The following is a 17,824-nucleotide window of genomic DNA, read 5'->3' as shown; positions in this document are numbered from 1 at the left end:
GATGTTTTTTAGTTATCAAAATGGGCATGACAGGTTCTGGCGTAAGATACCTTTCTGGACTCTTAATTTCACAAGACTTAGGTCAACAGTTAAGTTCCATGATTCCACAATGTTGAGGGGCATCTGTAATAAGCAATGTGCTTCTCTATGGCCTGAGGAAATGGGAGATGCAAATATGAACAAAATGTACCCATATTCTCAAGGGTTTTTTATATTAGCAATCATAAAGCAAGTACAACTAATCATAGTAAAAGTTATAACTTGATAAAAAGCAAAACACGAGGGTTGCACCAAAAAAAAGAGACACAAAAATCACCTTTGAGGGGATCAGAGATATTTTTGAGGAAGTGGAAACATTAGGGTAGGATACAATAGGACAGGCAAATATTTTCCAAATATGGGCATAATATCAGAAAAGCGCAGCAGCAGTGACGCACAAGACATTTCGGAGAGACCAACCTCCCAGTCATCTGAAGCCTCGGTGAACAGGGAAAGAAAACCAAGCCTTAGAAAAAAAACTTCAACATACCCGCCTAGAGACACACAGCTAGTGTCAAGGCCAGTAGGCTGAGTTCAGAGTCTGTTTTCATAACTGCTTCACTGTCTTAGTTTCCTACTACTGTAACAAATTACCACAAATTTTAGTGGCTGAAACAACCCACATTTATTACCATTCATTGTGGAGGTCAGAAGTTCAAAAGGGTCCTTGAAAGGGCCCAAATTGAGGTTTCCACAGGCTGCATTCCTTCTGGAGGCTCCAGGAGATCACTCCTTTCTTTGCCTTTCCCAGAGGTCACTTGCACCCCTTGGCTCCTGACCCCCTTCTTTCTCTTCAAAGCCAGCAGTCTAACTAGCGCCTCCAAATCTCTCTGGAGTCTCCCTCTCCTGCCTCCCTCTCTCACTTATAAAGGCCTTGAGATTACACTGAGCACAAGCAATTAATCCAGGATAATCTTCCCATCTCAAGGTTGCTGATTAGCAAACTTAATTCCTTCTGCAAATTTACTTCTCCCTAATAATGTGAGATAGTCACAGGTTCTGCTGTGGACATTTTGGGAGGGTGTCATTCTGCCCACTACACACAGGATATTAAATTTGGTAGGATCAAAGGGATAGAGTGGAAGCTGTGCTAGAAAGGAGGGTTCTGGTGGCCAATAAGCTTCTCCCCCTCCTCCGTGTTATTAGAGCTACACTTTAGAAGCTGACTTGCTCAAGCAGTGGTGTGTAGAATTGAAGGGCATGGTGATCGGAAGCAGGGAGCCCAGTTAGGAATCAGCAGATTCAGCTGAGCTGCACTGAGGAAATTCTCCTAACAAGCTATGAACAATACATGATGTTAACGGTCTTTTCAAATGTGAAAGCACTCTGCCTGAGTCATTCTTAATCAGTGGGTAAATTTGAGAGACACACAGTATTAGTTCCAATTTAAATGATTGTTCCTTTACATGGTCTTGTCTAAAATTATAACAAGAGATTTGGAAGCTAGTGTGAAAATACATTTCCAGTTTTCTGGAAACCCTTTTCAACTCAACAGGGCACAACATAACATAAGTCTTTCCTATCTGACTGGAATGAATTGGAGGCTTTGTCACACTTACTGAAAGTAGTTTGTTGGGGTTAGATATGGGCTTTTCTCTCTCCACAAGACAGTTAATTCACTGATATTAACAGGCAGTTGAATTTACTGTAAGCATATGAGTGTACTTCTGAAGCCCAGGCAAGGTGACAGGGGAACACTGTGGACTTCTTTGTAAGTCAGATGAACTTGAAGATAATTCAGGACATGTAACAAACATGCTCATAGCCAAGGATTTCACTAGCATCACAAGACTAAAAGCCACTCTCCAGTTCCATCGGCATTGCACGGGGAAGAATAAAAGACCAAGGCCAAGAGAACTGAATCCAGGCCAGGATGGACTTGGAAAGGCTGATGGTCGGTGAGTATTGCCAACATGGTGTCCACTTTTAAACAAATTGAAGGTTTACAGAATTGGGAATAATGCCTAATCATCAGCACAATTTTATAAATAGTTTCATCAGATTCTCTTGTTAGCCACAAGGGATAGTGACAAAATGACAGGCTCCTCAATAGTGAGGCTCACAGTAAAGTTAGTGAGTGAGCAGAGGAGACCTTAAAAGGGGGAACAAGGCCTCAGACACATGAACAACTCTTCGTGTGTCTGAGTAATGCTTTTCATGTAAGGCTCACTACAATATCCAACAGCCTGAATATGAGTTACCAACCACAGACAATAACGTAAAAAAGTATGTATTTCAACTGTATAATGGCTGGTGTACTCATGTGAATTAATATAGATTTTGAAAGTTTTCATGCCAGAAGTTGGAGAAAAAACAGATTCTTAATCTGGTCTTTATTTTCATCTCTTCAAAATGCAGAAGACAATCAGATATGATGGCTTCTTAGGGAAATTATAGCATCATTTCTCTATTTCTCTAAATAATATCTATTATCAGCAGGCTACAGGAAAATGCCTCTAAAGAAATTCTAGCTGGAAAAAATAAAGAAAGTCTACATTTACTGGAAGGTGTATCAAACTGATTTCAGGCTTATGAGAATGTTGTGTGTGTGTATATATATATATATATACAGTGTATGTGTGTTTGTGTGTATAAATATATAGACACACATACCATTAATATATCTTTTATATATATGTTTATCTTATAATAATGACTATCCAATTTACTTTAGAGCTATTTCTGTGTAATAGTTACCAAGAAGATAAAAGAGCCCACTAGTTTTTAGAGGAAGGTGATAAGTGTTAATATACAGGCATTTTAATAGTTCAAATGCTGAATTCTATTAAATATACCAAATAATTATTTCAATGAACAATGCAAAACAAAAGTCCATCTCTTCCAGAAGAAACACAAATGACCTTTATCAATACTTGGTTTTCCAAGTAAACAAGTCACTGAAATAACTCATTTTCTTAGAATGGGTTGATTGGATTTAATAGCTTTAAAAGCATGAGATGAAATGTGTCCTACTTTAAGAACTTCTCTAGATGGCTGGTACTGTACCTGGATGAGGGGGAAATATTCAGCAAATTGCAGGAAGAAAACCCAGGGACACAGGGAGCTTTATTTTACCAAGCACAGCAATTCTGTGTTTTAATGGATCTTGACCAGTAAACAAAGCTACGCCAACAGCACACGGCAATGCTCATTCACTCAACCACTCTATAGAAGAGATGTTGCGTAATGGCTGCTCTGCTAAAAAACTTTCTGTCCTGCTGGAGGGAAGAAGTGAGCTTGAGCTCCCTGTCACCCTGTTTCTGAGAGAACGATAGCAAAGATGGAGAACTCCTTAGCATTAGAAGCTTAGAGTATCTATCTAAGACCTAAAGTAGGAGGAATAGAACAATACAGAAATGCTTAAATTTAGCAACAATTGGATGCTGTATGCTATACATGCCTATACTGAAGAAAATCCTATTGCTCAAAACACCTGTAAGCAGGAAAAAATGTCTCATGAAATATGCAAGCAGCAAAGCATGGCTAAGTCTGGAATATTCTGGGACTAAATATAAACTTATAGGGGGACTTTGTCTGCAGCTGCCTACTCTTTCTGAGAGTTTTTGAGCTACACCCTTTCAGCAACTCTGCTGGGAAGCCAAACTCAAAATAGTTATAGTATTTGTAAGTAATAAGCTAACAAAGAGGCTTCTGTAAGGTGGAGAGATTATAATTAATGGCTAAAATATTGATTTTGAATTAATTGGAGATACAGTGATTCAAATATGCAACCCTTTATTATTACACATAAGCACCAGTAGCCTTGACTTTTCCCCTATAAATATTTAAATTAATACTTAGCCAACTGATGATGAAACTATATACATTAAACTGGATCTGAAAAACGACTATTGCACTATAGACTGTTCTTAGAATTGTTGGAGAACCCAATTAAGTGTACTGAGTAAAGTTTGGAGTCATGTAAGGCAGTCCATAAACACTACAGAAGGTGCTTATCAGAAGGGAATTTTATGGACTGATTTAAGGCAACCTTCACAGGACGGTCCTCAGAACTCTGAGGGGAAACAATGGCCACAACAAGAGGGGCACGCGTCCTCCTCTTGCTGGGGGGGGGGGGCTGCTGCTCAAGGCTGCTGGGCACAGCACGTGAGAGTCAGCCACCTTTTTCTTCTCCACAGCATTGCTTTACAACAGCATTTCTCTAAGTCCATTTATTCTTTCCAGGGCCTTGGAAAAGAAGGAGAATGGTTGCAAAAGCACTACCATTCTTAGAGAATAGCAAGAGGGACAGTTATTAAATCTCCCCCTTAGTTCAAAATGAACACCACCAGGAACTTCTGCTTTTTGGGTTCAACTATTCAGTCAGAAAATTCTACTCAAAAACCAAAGATATTATTTTTCTGAATTTCAAAGGCTGGAAAGAAATAATAAAAAAAGGTCTGATTAAAGAAGAGTTGTACCTCATCTTATAAAATATGAAAATATATATTTGGTAGAAGTGAAGTAAGAAGCCTCCGTGGAAGCCAACACATAGCTCACAATGGAAACGAGATGAATGTCAGTGGGATCTAAAGGCGTGGAGTTGGTGGGGGTGGGTGGAAAGAGAAAATAAGAGAATCTAAGGAAGATGAACTTCAAGATGTCATGTGAATTTCCATGAATGAAATATAAAGTTCTGTAATTTTTATACTAATAAAGGGCATCTTTCTTCTGTAAAGATGTTTGAAAGGATAAACACAGGTTAGGCTACACTTAGTTTCAAGTAAGAATCCCATTTGTGCTGGCTTAAGAAAATATTTTAAGAAAAAGGAACTTCTAATAAAGATTCATCCATGTGCTATATATAACTCAGCTGCAGCTGGTTCTCAGTAATGACTAGAGCCCAGACTGGGGAGCCAGGAAGGCTACAGCAATGTTCTCTGCCCATTATTTTCTTGCTGTTCACAGAGCTCCAAAAGTCACACAATGCCACCAATGGCAGCTGCCTTCACTAGGACGGTCCAATTAGTTTATGCTGCCATGAGATGAAAAAGTTTGAAAATCACTGCAATGATGTGTAACTTTGTTACAATTGCCAGTTCCTCTGGTAGTGGCTCTGATCGACCCACTTCCCTTCGGGAGCCCACTCATGTCCGGTGCAGCAGTGAGGGCCGGCCAAGCCTGGACCAATGTCTGATCTGTGCCCATGGAGGCAGTTCAGGGCAGGCCCTCCCACTGACCATCAGAGCACAGAGGGAGTAACCTGGTAAAAACACATTTTGTCTACCAAATGAAAATACAGACCAGACATAGGGTAGTGTTGTTTTTATAAAACCAATTACTTTGAAACATATTCTCTGGGAAGTGTTCATGGAAGTACACATATCCAGGAATGAGGGGCATTTATCCTTGAAATAAAATAAAGCAAGGGCATGGGGATTCTACTAAGGATCCACAGCCCTGTTCTACACTACATAGCTCTATAAATTTCACCAAATAGGTCTCCATTTTGTTTAGTTCTTTTTCTGGTGTTTTGATCTGGTCTCTCATTTGGGCTGTGTTTCTTTGTCTCCTCATTTTGGCATCCTCTCTGTTTGTTCCTGTGTGTTAGGTAGAGCTGCTTTGACTCCATGTCCTGGTAGTGGGGCCTAATGTAGTAGGTGTCCTGTAGGGTCCAGTGGCACAGCCTCCTCTATCACCCAAGCTGGGTAATCAAGGTGCACCTACCAAGTGGGCTGAGTACATCCTCCTCTAATCGTTGAAACTTGACAGCTATTGGCAGGTCAATGGGAGGGATTTACCTGAGCCACTCAGCTGCAAAGACTGGATGTGATCACTGACCATCCACCTCCATCCTCAGTGGAGGATCAGCTGTGCAGGGGCAGGGTGGTGGTGCTCCAACATGGTCCTGTCCACTGGGTACACAGGCTATAGGGTTTCCTGGGTGGTGAAAGCCAAGGAAAGCCCCCACCTGCCTGAGCTATAAAGCAATCTGCAAGTGGCTGCTACTTGTGCTGGACTTGGAGATTCCCAGGTAAAACCGAACTGTGAATCTCTCAGCAGCTGGTAGCTGCTAGTGCTGCACCCCTACCACTCAGCAAGAGGTACAGGGATTGGGGGCTCACTGAGGCTGGCTGTTGTTTGTTGGAGGGAATTGAGGAAGTTGTGAGGCATGTGCCAAGACCAGCCATTCATATGGAAAAGCCACTGTTAACAGCTGTAAACTGGGTAGGAGAGTCTCTGAGGATTTCTAGGGCGGGGCGAACAGTGTTAGCCAGGTTGATAGAGTCTCAGATGCAGGTACCAGCATGCCAGCTCTGTGAGGGGACGGTCCAGACAAGGGACAACGGCCTCTGCTCACCTTCATGCCAGACACTTCAGTTCCTCCCAGTATACAACTGGTGCCTTTCAAGCTGCTATCCTGGTGCTGGAGCTCAGAGAGAGTGAGTCTGTGTAAGTCCGTGTATAGGTTCTTTAAGAGGAACTGCTTGGGACTCCAAAAGTTTCTTCCATTGACTCAGTCCCTGCTGGTTTTGCAGCCAGAAGTTATAGGGACTTAGCTTCCTGGCACTGGAACCCTGGGCTGAGGGGCTGGGGCCTCTCATTCGGAGATATCCCTCCTGAATTTTTATCCACCACACTTGGATATAGGACCCACCCATTCTGCATCTCCACCCCTTCTACCAATCTGGGTGGATGTGTTTTTTTTAAATTCTGTAGTTCTCAGACTTCCATTCAAATAAATGTATGATGGTTCTGAGTGATGGTGGTTCTATACTTTAGTTGTAATTTTGATGTGGGTGTACGGGTGGGCAAGCCGTGTTCACCTGTGCCACCGTCTTGACTGGAAGTCACAACAGGGTAATTTTTTTAAATGTTAACATACCTTGTATCCCAGGTACATCTAAGGCTAGAAATATTGAACACTTACAAGTATGAGAATTTGAAGAATTGTTAACAACTCTAGGGTTTTCCCACCTGTGGCCGGGAGCCTCATGTGGCCCAGGATGGCTACGGATGCAGCCCAACACAAAACCATAAATTTAGTTAAACATTCTGGGATTTTTTTTTGTGATTATTTGTTACAGTGTATTTAATGTGTGTCCCAAGACAACTCTGCTTCTTCCAATGTGGCCTAGAGATGCCAAAAGATTCGACATCCCAGAACACTTTGACAGAATTCTTTCCTATAAAGTATTTCATTCTGCCTCTTGGTGTCATAAATTCTTGTTAAGTCTCAGAAGCACCAGAATGTCTCAAATTCTTTTATGAAGCTTTAAGAGTAATAGGTGATTTGGCATGTATTTTTTATTTCTTATTATTCAACGGGACAACAATGATTTATTTTTTCTCTATTTCAAACAAAAGACTCAAGATACTTCATAAATCTAGGTTTTAGATATTATTATTCTGCCTCTGCAGATAATGAAACACAGTAAAGTAAGTCAGAGAATCAAAGTAAGCCTAGTAAGCTTAAGAACCAATTTAATTTCTAACTGTTAAGATGGCAATTATTAAATCCAAAAACAGGATGAAGGAGGAGACCCAACCCACACAGCTGCTCTGCTCTTCTTCCATCTACGTCCAAATACCAGTAAGAACGAAAAGAAAATTCCACTCTATTTGCTGGAGAAAATTTAAAACTTATGACAATGCAATTATTTTCAGACAGCTATTCTCAAAGTGGTTGAACATTCAAAAAACATTGGGTTCTTTGGGGTTTTTTACAACCTAATAAGCTTTTATAAGTAAGGAAATGTATTTGTACCTATCCTACTAAAGTATACGATGAGTAAATCACCTGTCTTAAAGTGCAAATACAAATACTTATTCTATAACTATCCAATTAATCAAGGCCAAAATACAGATTCATTTTAAAGGAGTAAGTCATGCAAATGAGTTCCTTAATTCTTTCTATCATTTTGAATATTAGTGTGCATTTAAAACTCATAACCTCCTAGCATTTTTTAAAATTTTGCTGGAGTACATATTTCCAAATTCGGGGTATTTTAGCACAAATTGTACTAAACAATTTGTACTAAAGTTACTCACTTTATTTTAAATTAAATAAAGCCTCCCCTAATGTAGTATTAGTATGACATTAAACCATGTTATTTTTCAACCTTCAGCTTCCAGGATATGAATTAATTTAATGATAAAAACCTCTGCTCTGAGATTCTTTCACACAACTGCATTAAATCACATATATATTTTCATTATTGAAAATTATTAAAACTTGAATTTATTAAAGCAACCAGCTTGAATATGTATGTCTAAATATACATGGTATATAAAATGTCAACCATGCCAATATAACTCCCTCCTGCCCCAGCACCCCAAGTCCCAGTAGGCATCTTTCAGAATTTAGTACTTGGAAACACAGAATTTCCTCGCATAGCTGAACACATTCATGTTCCTGCCATTTATGCCACACTTGTCACATTTTGCACAGCAGAATGCTTTAGTAGAACCCTATCAACATTAGGTCTTTTTGAGCTACTCTATTGCTCTCTCCTTCCCACATATCATCATGTGACATTTTCCCAAGAAAAAAAACGAAAAGAAAAATTCCAGCCCTTTTAAACCTCACGTTTCATGAACTTTCACAGTAATAAAATCTTACATATAAGTAGGGAGTGTTGCTAGATAATTCCTGGAGTTGTTGTTGTTGTGTGTGTGTGTACACTCATTTTGAGAAAAATGTCATCAAATTAGCATTTGGAAACATGGTTCACTATCATTGAGAAAACTCTGACCCAGGGCTGCCCTTGATTGGTAGATGCAACTCTCTGGAATTTTTTTCTTTTAAGATAACATTTTCGCTAGGTGGTCCTTCATTCTTGGAGCGAGGTAATCTATCTCCCCAACCCAGGTTGCTGACAGTGTCACTTAACACTGTTCAAGTCCCATAGCATCTCAGCTGACAAATGACCTTTCACTTCACTGATGTGTAAAATTCTGAGCACAAATACCCCAGAGGGAACACTCAAATGTGCTTTGGTTATTTCTATTACTCAACTAATTTGCACCTTTTAACCATGCATTTATCTTCAGTTCATTTGAACCTTCTTAGCCACTAGAGCACAAAACTTTAAAATCTTTTTTTATTCCGTTCTTTAGTTGCGAGAGTATTTTCCTTTCACCTACATGCAACTAGCCATGAAGTTCAGAAAAATTTTCATATCCATTCTTTCCTGGTTTCCAATTTGTGATGGTTAATTTGACTGGGGTAAAGGTTGCCCAGATACCAGGGAAAACAGTATTTCTTAATGTGTCTGTGAAGGTGTTTCTGAATAAGATCAGCATTTGAATTAGTGCACTGAGCAAAGAAGATCCCCGTCACCAATGTGGGTGGGCATCATCCAATCTACTGAGGGTCCAAATACAACAAAAAGGTGAAAGAAGGGTGAATTCCCTCTCTTCTTGAGTTGGATATCTAGCTCCTCACGCCCTTGGCCATCAGAGCTCCTAGTTCTCGTGCCTTCAGACTTAGACTGAATTACGTCACTGGCTTTTCTGGTTCTCCAGCTTGCAGGAGGCAGATCGTGGAACTTCTGGCCCTCCACAAGCAGATGAGCCAGTTCCTACAGTAAATCATTATATATAGTGATTGGTTCTGTTTCTCTAGAGAAACCTGACTAATGCATCATTCTCGCTGTCACAGTCCTAGTTAGCAACATCTTACTCCTGTCGGGACTATTGTAACAGGCTTCTCCCAGGACGTCTGGATTCCGTTTCTTCCTACTCAAATTTCTTCCACATACAACTGCTAGTTTAATTTTCCCATGAGCCAACTCTGTGACAACACTCCCTTGATAACCAACTTAGTTTTTGTTGTCTACCCAGCAGAGGCAACCCATCTCTGAAGTTTTATTTCAAGGCCATCTCATATCTTTCCCACCTTATCTTCCTATAGTACCAGGTAACTGAAACTCTTGCTTGTGAAAAATTAGATTCCTGCCCTAGGAACCATTTAGGTTTTTGCCTGAGGTAGAGCCTCAAGCTTCCCCACTGTGTTATACTGGCATATGGCAACATAAGATAAGCAACATGCACTATACATAATGCATTTTGATGTTATAGATATGAGAATGAGATTTCCAAATCAGGAGGGCTAGCAAGGATACTGTGCAAACTGGAATTTCGAGTTTTTTACAACCAGTGAGAAGCCAAATGCAAAAGGTATGCAGGGCTGAAGAAAAAATGTGTTAGCTACTGGTTATGCTGTGCCAAAAGCCACAATTACAAGTGGTATCCCACAAGGCAACACCATACCACATAAGTGGGTTAAAAGCTCTGCCAAAGGTGTTCTGGAGACGCAATAGCTACCAAGGACTGGTCACATCCTTTTATACGCCAATTTGACCAGGAACCCTTCCTTATCCGGATGGAAATTCTATTTAGATGAGCTTGCCCAGAGATGGCAGGTCCTTTTTTGGGACTGTGGCAATAAACCTGCCTGATTACTTCCTTTGTGTTCCCCTAGGGTTCTTTCTGGCTTGCATCCTAAGAATCTATTGGTATTCCCAGCAGAGTTTTGGCAGCATGGTATTAGGAAGAAAAATACAGTCTGCCCTCATAGAACTCACGACTTAAATAGGAAAGACAGATATGTAAACAACTGATCTTAATGTGATATGTTTTATAATAAATCCTAAAGTCAAACAACTGTGGGGACACAGATGAGGGGAAAATTCCTTCTGCTGTGGGCGAAGGGGCAGGTAAGGGGTAGAGAAGGGTGAAGAGTGGGGAGGTGTCATGTAAACTGGCCTCAGAGCTTAGGTAGAGCTGATATGGGGAGATGCTCTTTGGAGACATCAGCATGACCAAGGCCCTGGCATGTTATGAGGGTAGGGCAGAGCAGGCAGAAGATCTGGAGACAACAATGAAGATGTGGCATTAGGACCATATGTGACTTGCCAAAGGGGAGGGCACTGAATTTCTGGGCATTAGGAGCCATTAAGTTGACCCAAAGCAAGTAAATGTCACACTTTGGAAAAGATAATCTTGATGACTGTTGTGCAAGATGGACTGAAGGAGCGGAGGGCCAGAGGACATTAGGCTAATTGTAGGTAAGAAAAGTTGAGAGTGTAAGTCTAATGTAACTGCAGAGCAGGGAACAAATGCTGAAGACATTTTCAAAGTCAAAAAGAACATAAAAGATCCAAAGTTGCAAAGTAAAAAGTGCTAAGATGAGCTCTCATTATCTGATATCTGGAATATTCTAGATTATTTTGTTGAAATGGAATACTTAAGTAATACTTAATACTTAAGCTGTTACTTAGTATACTTATTAGCATATGTAATAAGTCGTTACATATGCTATCTCTGGATGTTTCCATGTACCCATTACAGATGAAGAAACGCAGTCCAGGCAACATCAAGTGAATTGCCACAGAGACCCGATTCTGTCACATTACAGCATGATTGGTAGCATTTGCCAATTCCCATGGTGTAAATATTTCACCATGGACAATTTCAAGCTATCAACAAGAAATCACTGAATGCAGAGCTGAGAAGGGATATGTACCATCAGTCCTCATGAGTTGGTGTGAACTGGCCCCCATGCACTACTGAACGGATCTCACAAATGTATTGTCAGGCAATATATAAGCAAAAGTCAGCAAACTATGGTTACAGACCAAACCCAGCCAGCGCCTGCTTGTGTAAATAAAGCTTTATTGGAACACAGACATGCTCCGGTGTCAATGTATTCTTTGTGGCTACTTTTGCACTGCAGTGACAGAGATGAATAGTTGCAACAGAGACTCTAATACCCCAGAAGACTAAAATATTTACAGAGAGTGAACTACCTGGCCTTTTACAAAAAATATATGTCAATCCCAATATAAAGTATAAAGTAGGCAAAACCAGCCTATGTATTGGAAGTCAGGGTGGTGGAGACCCTGAGAGAGGTGAGGTGTGGAAGAGTGACCAGAGAAGAGCACAGGGGACTTCGGGGCACTGGGAACACGGTTTCTTCATCAGCATGCTGGTCACCCAGTGCAAGTACATCATGTTTACATTTAGGACTTTTGCATTTTTTAATGCAAATTATACTTCAATACATAAAAGTTTTGTTAAATCAGGATGATCTGAGAACAGATTTTAAAATTCTGTTCACCAGTTTGTTTATATCAGCAGGATAAAGATGTATTTGTCTGTTTGATTTGTAACAAATGCTGATGAATGCTATAGATATAGATATATCAATAATAGCAGTAACAAGATGTATATCTTAGGTGTGATTATTTTTCAAATGTTTTTAATTTTTTAATTACAGTTGATATTCAGTATTGTATTCATGTGTACAGTATAGTAGTTAGCCATTTACATAACTTACGAAATGATCCTCCTGATAAGTCTAGTATATTGAGTGTGATTCTTGTCAAAACTTTCCTTCTGACGGATTATACTAGTCTATTCCCATCTTTACCACCCTGGCAGTTTTCAAGCTTATAACTCCACTGTTTTAAAATGAGTTTTCAGAATCCTGACTCCTTTGAATGTCATTTATGATCAGGCTGTTTACGGACTCACTGCATTTCCTTAGGGAAGTAACCACTGCTGTGATTCTCATGCCCAGGATTTGAAAAAATGCGAGGCAGGTCAATCATATCAATTTTACCATTCTGTGAGGTGACGGGCTAAGACAGAGAGATGCTTGGCAACAGCCAAGACATGCGCACTGGAGCCAAAGAAGCGGCAGCCGTTGCCAAGCCTGAGCTCCCAGGTGTGATTCCAAACACACACTGCTCCCTCCACAGACCCTTAGAGTCTACATTTCTAAAGTGAAATGGGAGGAGCAGGAGCTCACACTGCCTTGGGCTCTTCCACACGCCAGGTCCTAGCCTGGCGATTTTCCAGAGCAGAGAAGATACTCCTCTAGCTTCAGGCTCACGCCAGCTGCCAGCTGTCAGGACAGTACACACTCTGGCTCTAGAAGCTGGCCAGCCCATGCCCTGATGCTAGTACACAGGAGCACGGGGTACTGGGGCAGCGTGTGAGGAGGCCATCAGTCTTGTCAGAGGGCATCAGGTTCCCACCGTCAGCATCTACCAACCGTGACCTTCCAGGCAGGCCCAGACCACACAGTGTGTATAAAAGATGGAAAGAGGCTAAAAGTCCTCGCAGTCAATGATTTGTTGAGCAAAACCATGACTCTTCTATTTTTCTACTGACTCTTCAGTGGAAATATATTTCCTCTATCTGGCAAAGGGGCAACCCTAGGGTATTACTGAGTCCAGCACTGACGCTGAAATGCTATTGGCTCTAAAAGTCAACAAGCCTTCCCACGTACATGAGAGCTATTTTTTTGGATAAGTTTATTTTTTATTTTTTAAATTACTTTATTGTTTTTCAATCACAGTTGTCTGCATTTTCTCCCCACCACTCCCCCGCCATATCCCACCCATCCCCACCTCCCTCCCTTGCTTCTACCCGCCCCTTGGTTTTGTCCATTTATAGTAGTCCTTGGTGTGTCCTTTATAGTAGTTCCTGAAAACCCATCCCCCATTTCCCCCTCCCCCACCCCTCTGGCTATTGTTAAATTGTTCTTCATTTCAATGCCTCTGGTTATATTTTGTTTGCTTTTTTCTTTTGTTGATTATGTTCCAGCTAAAGGTGAGATCATATGGTATTTGTCCCTCACCACCTGGCTTCTTTGGATAATTTTAAATAAAGAAGCCATTGAAAGAGCCTGCTTCACTTTAGTAATAAGTAAGTCACAAAAGAGGAAAGTATCTTTTAGGTGTGGATGAGGACCTCAAAATGATAGGTAGTTAGGTGGTTCTTATGACAAGTAATGAAAAGAAACCTCATTTAAAATGGAGTTGGGAGGCTAGAAGTGAACTCACACATGCCACTCAATGCACCCCACTGACCCCGACAGGAAGAGACATCCCTTGTATCCCCGACAGGAAACGATAAGACTTTACTACTTGTGAAGGAAGAAGAACAGATTCCTCCTTGCCCAGTAACAGCTCAGTCAGTGGGACACTGTGAATATTCAGCCAATGCAAAGTCACTACCAATTTTCAATTTCCTCCAATTGACTCTTCTTTATAGTAGCCCCTCTCGAGGCCATAAAAGGGTCTTCCTCTCCTCTGTTTCTCTAGACTTGCAAGTGGCTTTCCATTAAACTACATGTCTCAAATGGCAATTCTTTGTTGTTCCCAAATAAAACCATTTTGTTGGAGAAATCTTTGCTTGTTAATTTGTTTAAGGTCAACACTCTTACACAAACCTCAGAGCCCCTGTAGAAGCAGTCTAGAAACCAACTAGTTTCACATTGTTTGGGATAGAAAATACTTTTAAACCAGTACACTGCATTTTTGTTTTGTACTAGCTACACCCTAACACTGAAAGAGAAGGAGAAGTTATGATGATAAATTCTCGTTTTGCTACCAAAACACTTGAGCATATTTAACAGAATTCAGCGGGGGGGGGGGGGGGGGCGGTCAAAGCATTAATCAGGTCATTGTTGATGAGGTTTACCTTTGTTTCCATCAACATGATTAACACCATTACCATAATAGCAAGGCTCATACTCGTGAGCACTTACTTTGGGCCTGAAATTATAAGATCAACTATAGGCAAATTAACCACATGCAGAAAAGGTACCAAGTCCCTCTTGCTGAAGAAGAACTTGGCCTTGACATGGGCCTGTCCTTTGGCTAACACCTCAGACATACCAAGTGGCCCAGACCTAGCTAAGTCAGTGCATGTTTGTTACCACAACCATTTGGCTTACACAGATTTTCTCCCTCTAATCTGCTGTCTAAACATTCTCTGGTTGTTCTTTGGCAAAAGGAAGTTATGTAGATGGCAGCAAGGGTGTCCTCGATGAAAGGACAAATGCCAAAACTAACTGAAGGTACTAAAACCCCTCTTGTGCTTTTCCTAATCACTTTCTATTTGACCCAAATATAGGGTCTTGATTCTGCATATCTCAAATGTGATGGATTTGCCTACAAGAAGCATGTGAGTTCAGGAGAATATTTGGTTTGGAAAGGTTGGTATCCAAACATGCTCAGAAAGAATGTGTTTTTTATTTCCATAATACTCTGACTTTGGACTCTGCAACCAAAACCTCCAATACGAGATATGAGGGTAATCTATCAAAAGATTACAATTTACTGAAAAACCATTTCATGTGGAAAGCTATCTTTTGCTCTCCAAATGACAACTGTCATGTGATAGCTGTCTTGCCGTGCAGAAGAAAGAGAATCCTAAATCAGAAAATCAAAAATGAAAGGAAATCACAAAATGCCACTGAGTGTGCCAAACCAAAAATAAATAAAGGAAGATGAAAACAAATCTTTGAAAATACATGTTTAATATTTGTTGAAGGAGACTTGGAATTTGTAAGAAGAGCCACTCTGATAACCCCATGTGTGTGACTGCAAGGAGTTGGGAAGGAAGAAAAGGAGAGCAGGTGACACAAGTTTAACATCAGGAAAGATGCATGTGTACCAAGAATGAAAGGAAATAGAGTGAGTGGGAAGAAATACTAGAGGAGAGGAGATAACTAAAAAAAATAAAAATAAAAAATAAACCCTTTGGAAGAACCTAGAAAACAAATAAATCAAAAGTAAGAATAACACCAGTAACTGAACTAGTATCTGTTAGTTTGTCAAATTTTTTTTTTTTTAGTAAAATAGCAAAAACTATGTCACCATGATGCAATGAAGCAGAAAGGGATGTTGTTGACCTGAGAGCCACTGGGACTCATAGCTTATTTGCACAGCATGTGCTGTTTGCACAACCATGGAAGTTCTTCAGGCAGGGAAGTTTTTTATTAGATTTCATTATTTAACTCAAATGCACACGCATGCACCAAAATTTTCCAAATTAGAAGGCATTTCCTGTTTTGAAATTTAACTGTACTAAGTTCCAAGTTTGTCATCCTTAAAGCCCCAGTAATTTATGTTCATTCACAGAACTAGGGAGTTTGCAGGAAAGCCTGAAAGGACCCTGCATGGCAGGAAAAAGAGTGTTACAAACAATCTGCTTTCTCCTTCTGCCAAGTCCTGTGACCCTCCCAGGGGTTGGGCAACAACAAAATTGGTAAGTGAGCTGGTGAAACTCAATTTGGACCACCCCACTTCAAATCAACCCCATATATACATGGCCAAACCAAGGGGGTACTGATAATTAACTGACACCATAAAGAGATTCTTCCCCTTTCAAAATAAAGAAATTGCTGAAGGTTCCTTTAATGTGGGCCCACTGAAGATCATTTAAAAGCACATTTTTAAATGATATATGTGCATCCTTTAAATTATATATTAACTGTGAATTGTTGAACAATGTGTACCTGTAAAGTAGCTGTTTGGCTAAAGCTTAAGGAAAGCCATTAACACCAGCTTGGCTCATAGCCTGGGCCTTGGTCAATTCAGAGGATTGTCCACAACACTCAGAGAGGGGAGTGAAAGAGGAGGTAGGTGCCAAAGGGGAGGGATGTGCCAAACTGGCTCATCCTCATGGCTTCTGAAGATCCCAGGTTCAATTCACAGTGAGAACTGGATCACTAAAATCCCTCTTCCTTCATGGCATTTGTTCTCTTAGTCAACAGGAAAAAGGCCACCTGACCCGGACAAGCTTTCCTTCCCATGTTTGCCACATGCAGAAGTCAACACTTGCTATTACATATCCCACTGTTCAGTAAATACAAGGATCTTCTCTTCTTTTCCTTTCTAAAGATGCTCTGTTTTCCATTGTTTAGCAATCTTTCCAAGTGTCACTCACACATTTGACAAAATCAGTGTACAATTCTGCTTATCACACAGAGCTTACTGGATATTTGAAACAGGTCCAATAAAAAAGTTCTGAGTACAAATATCAGCTTCATTGCATTTCATCTGTAGGAGTCAACATATCTTCTAGGTAGGCAAATATTCCCCTTGACAACCATGAATATGCTACGATCAGGGAGGTAAAGACCTTATTAGTGGTTTGCAGAGAGCTGGAGTGGAAAAAACATCCTGCTTCTTTTTTGAAAAAAAGGTTAATTCCTTTTATACATCAGTAAATGTTTGCTCCTAAAGTCCTACTATTTTCAACTGAGATATCTCATCCTCATTTTAAAAACTGATTTCAGACGACTTTTTAAAAAAGATTTTACTTTATTTATCTTTAGAGGGGGAGGGAAGGAGAGAGGGAGAGAAATATCAATGTATGTTTGCCTCTTGTGCATCCCCTGCTGGGAACTGGCCTGCAACCCAGGCATGTGCCCTGACTAGAAATTGAACCTTAGTTGTTTGGTTCGCAGGCCTGTCTGTGTTCAATCCACTGAGCTACACCAGCCGGGGCTGATTTCAGACAATTTCTTAATGAAATAACCTCCCCAAGTGAAATTTTAGAATTTGAGCTTAAAGAGTACAATACCTCATATATTTAAACAGCATTAAGAGAATTTTCGAAGTTAAAATTTTTAAAAAGAAGAAGAAGGAGAGGAGGAGGAAGAAAATGAAGAAGGAGAGGGAAAAGAAGGAGGAGGAGGAGGAAAAGAAAAAGAGAATGAAAAAGGAAAGGGCTAGAAAATGAGATTGAAGTCCTGAGAATAAAAAAAAAGGAAGAGATAAGAATTTCTTTTGGGACCATTAACGGATGTCCAAAGGACCCATTTTCCAGGATAGAGAAGAAATTCTTCTGGATTCTCTAAGCCAACAACTACCCAATTGGTAAAACAGTTCTATCAATAAAGTGATTTTCAGCAGCTAAATATGAATGAGCTCAGAGAATGAAATGAGTCTGGGAACATTAACACAACACTGCAAAAGAAACAAGTCTCTCTTCCCTTTTCTCAGGACATGTAATAAACAGGAAGTTTCTGGTAATCAGT

The 17,824-nt window shown here is 40.3% G+C and overlaps 1 protein-coding gene across 2 annotated transcripts in view; it reads right to left on the bottom strand.

Moving 5' to 3' along the window:
* The window catches only part of PLXDC2 (plexin domain containing 2), a 416,215-nt gene that overhangs the window by 299,693 nt on the left and 98,698 nt on the right, over nt 1-17,824 (bottom strand). The gene's annotated exons all lie outside the window — the stretch shown is intronic.

The sequence above is a fragment of the Artibeus jamaicensis genome, unplaced genomic scaffold (genome assembly GCF_021234435.1).
Source record: "Artibeus jamaicensis isolate MK-2021 breed Jamaican fruit bat unplaced genomic scaffold, CSHL_Jam_final contig_867, whole genome shotgun sequence".
Taxonomy (NCBI): Eukaryota; Metazoa; Chordata; class Mammalia; order Chiroptera; family Phyllostomidae; genus Artibeus; species Artibeus jamaicensis.
This window is presented reverse-complemented; position numbering and strand designations above follow the sequence as displayed.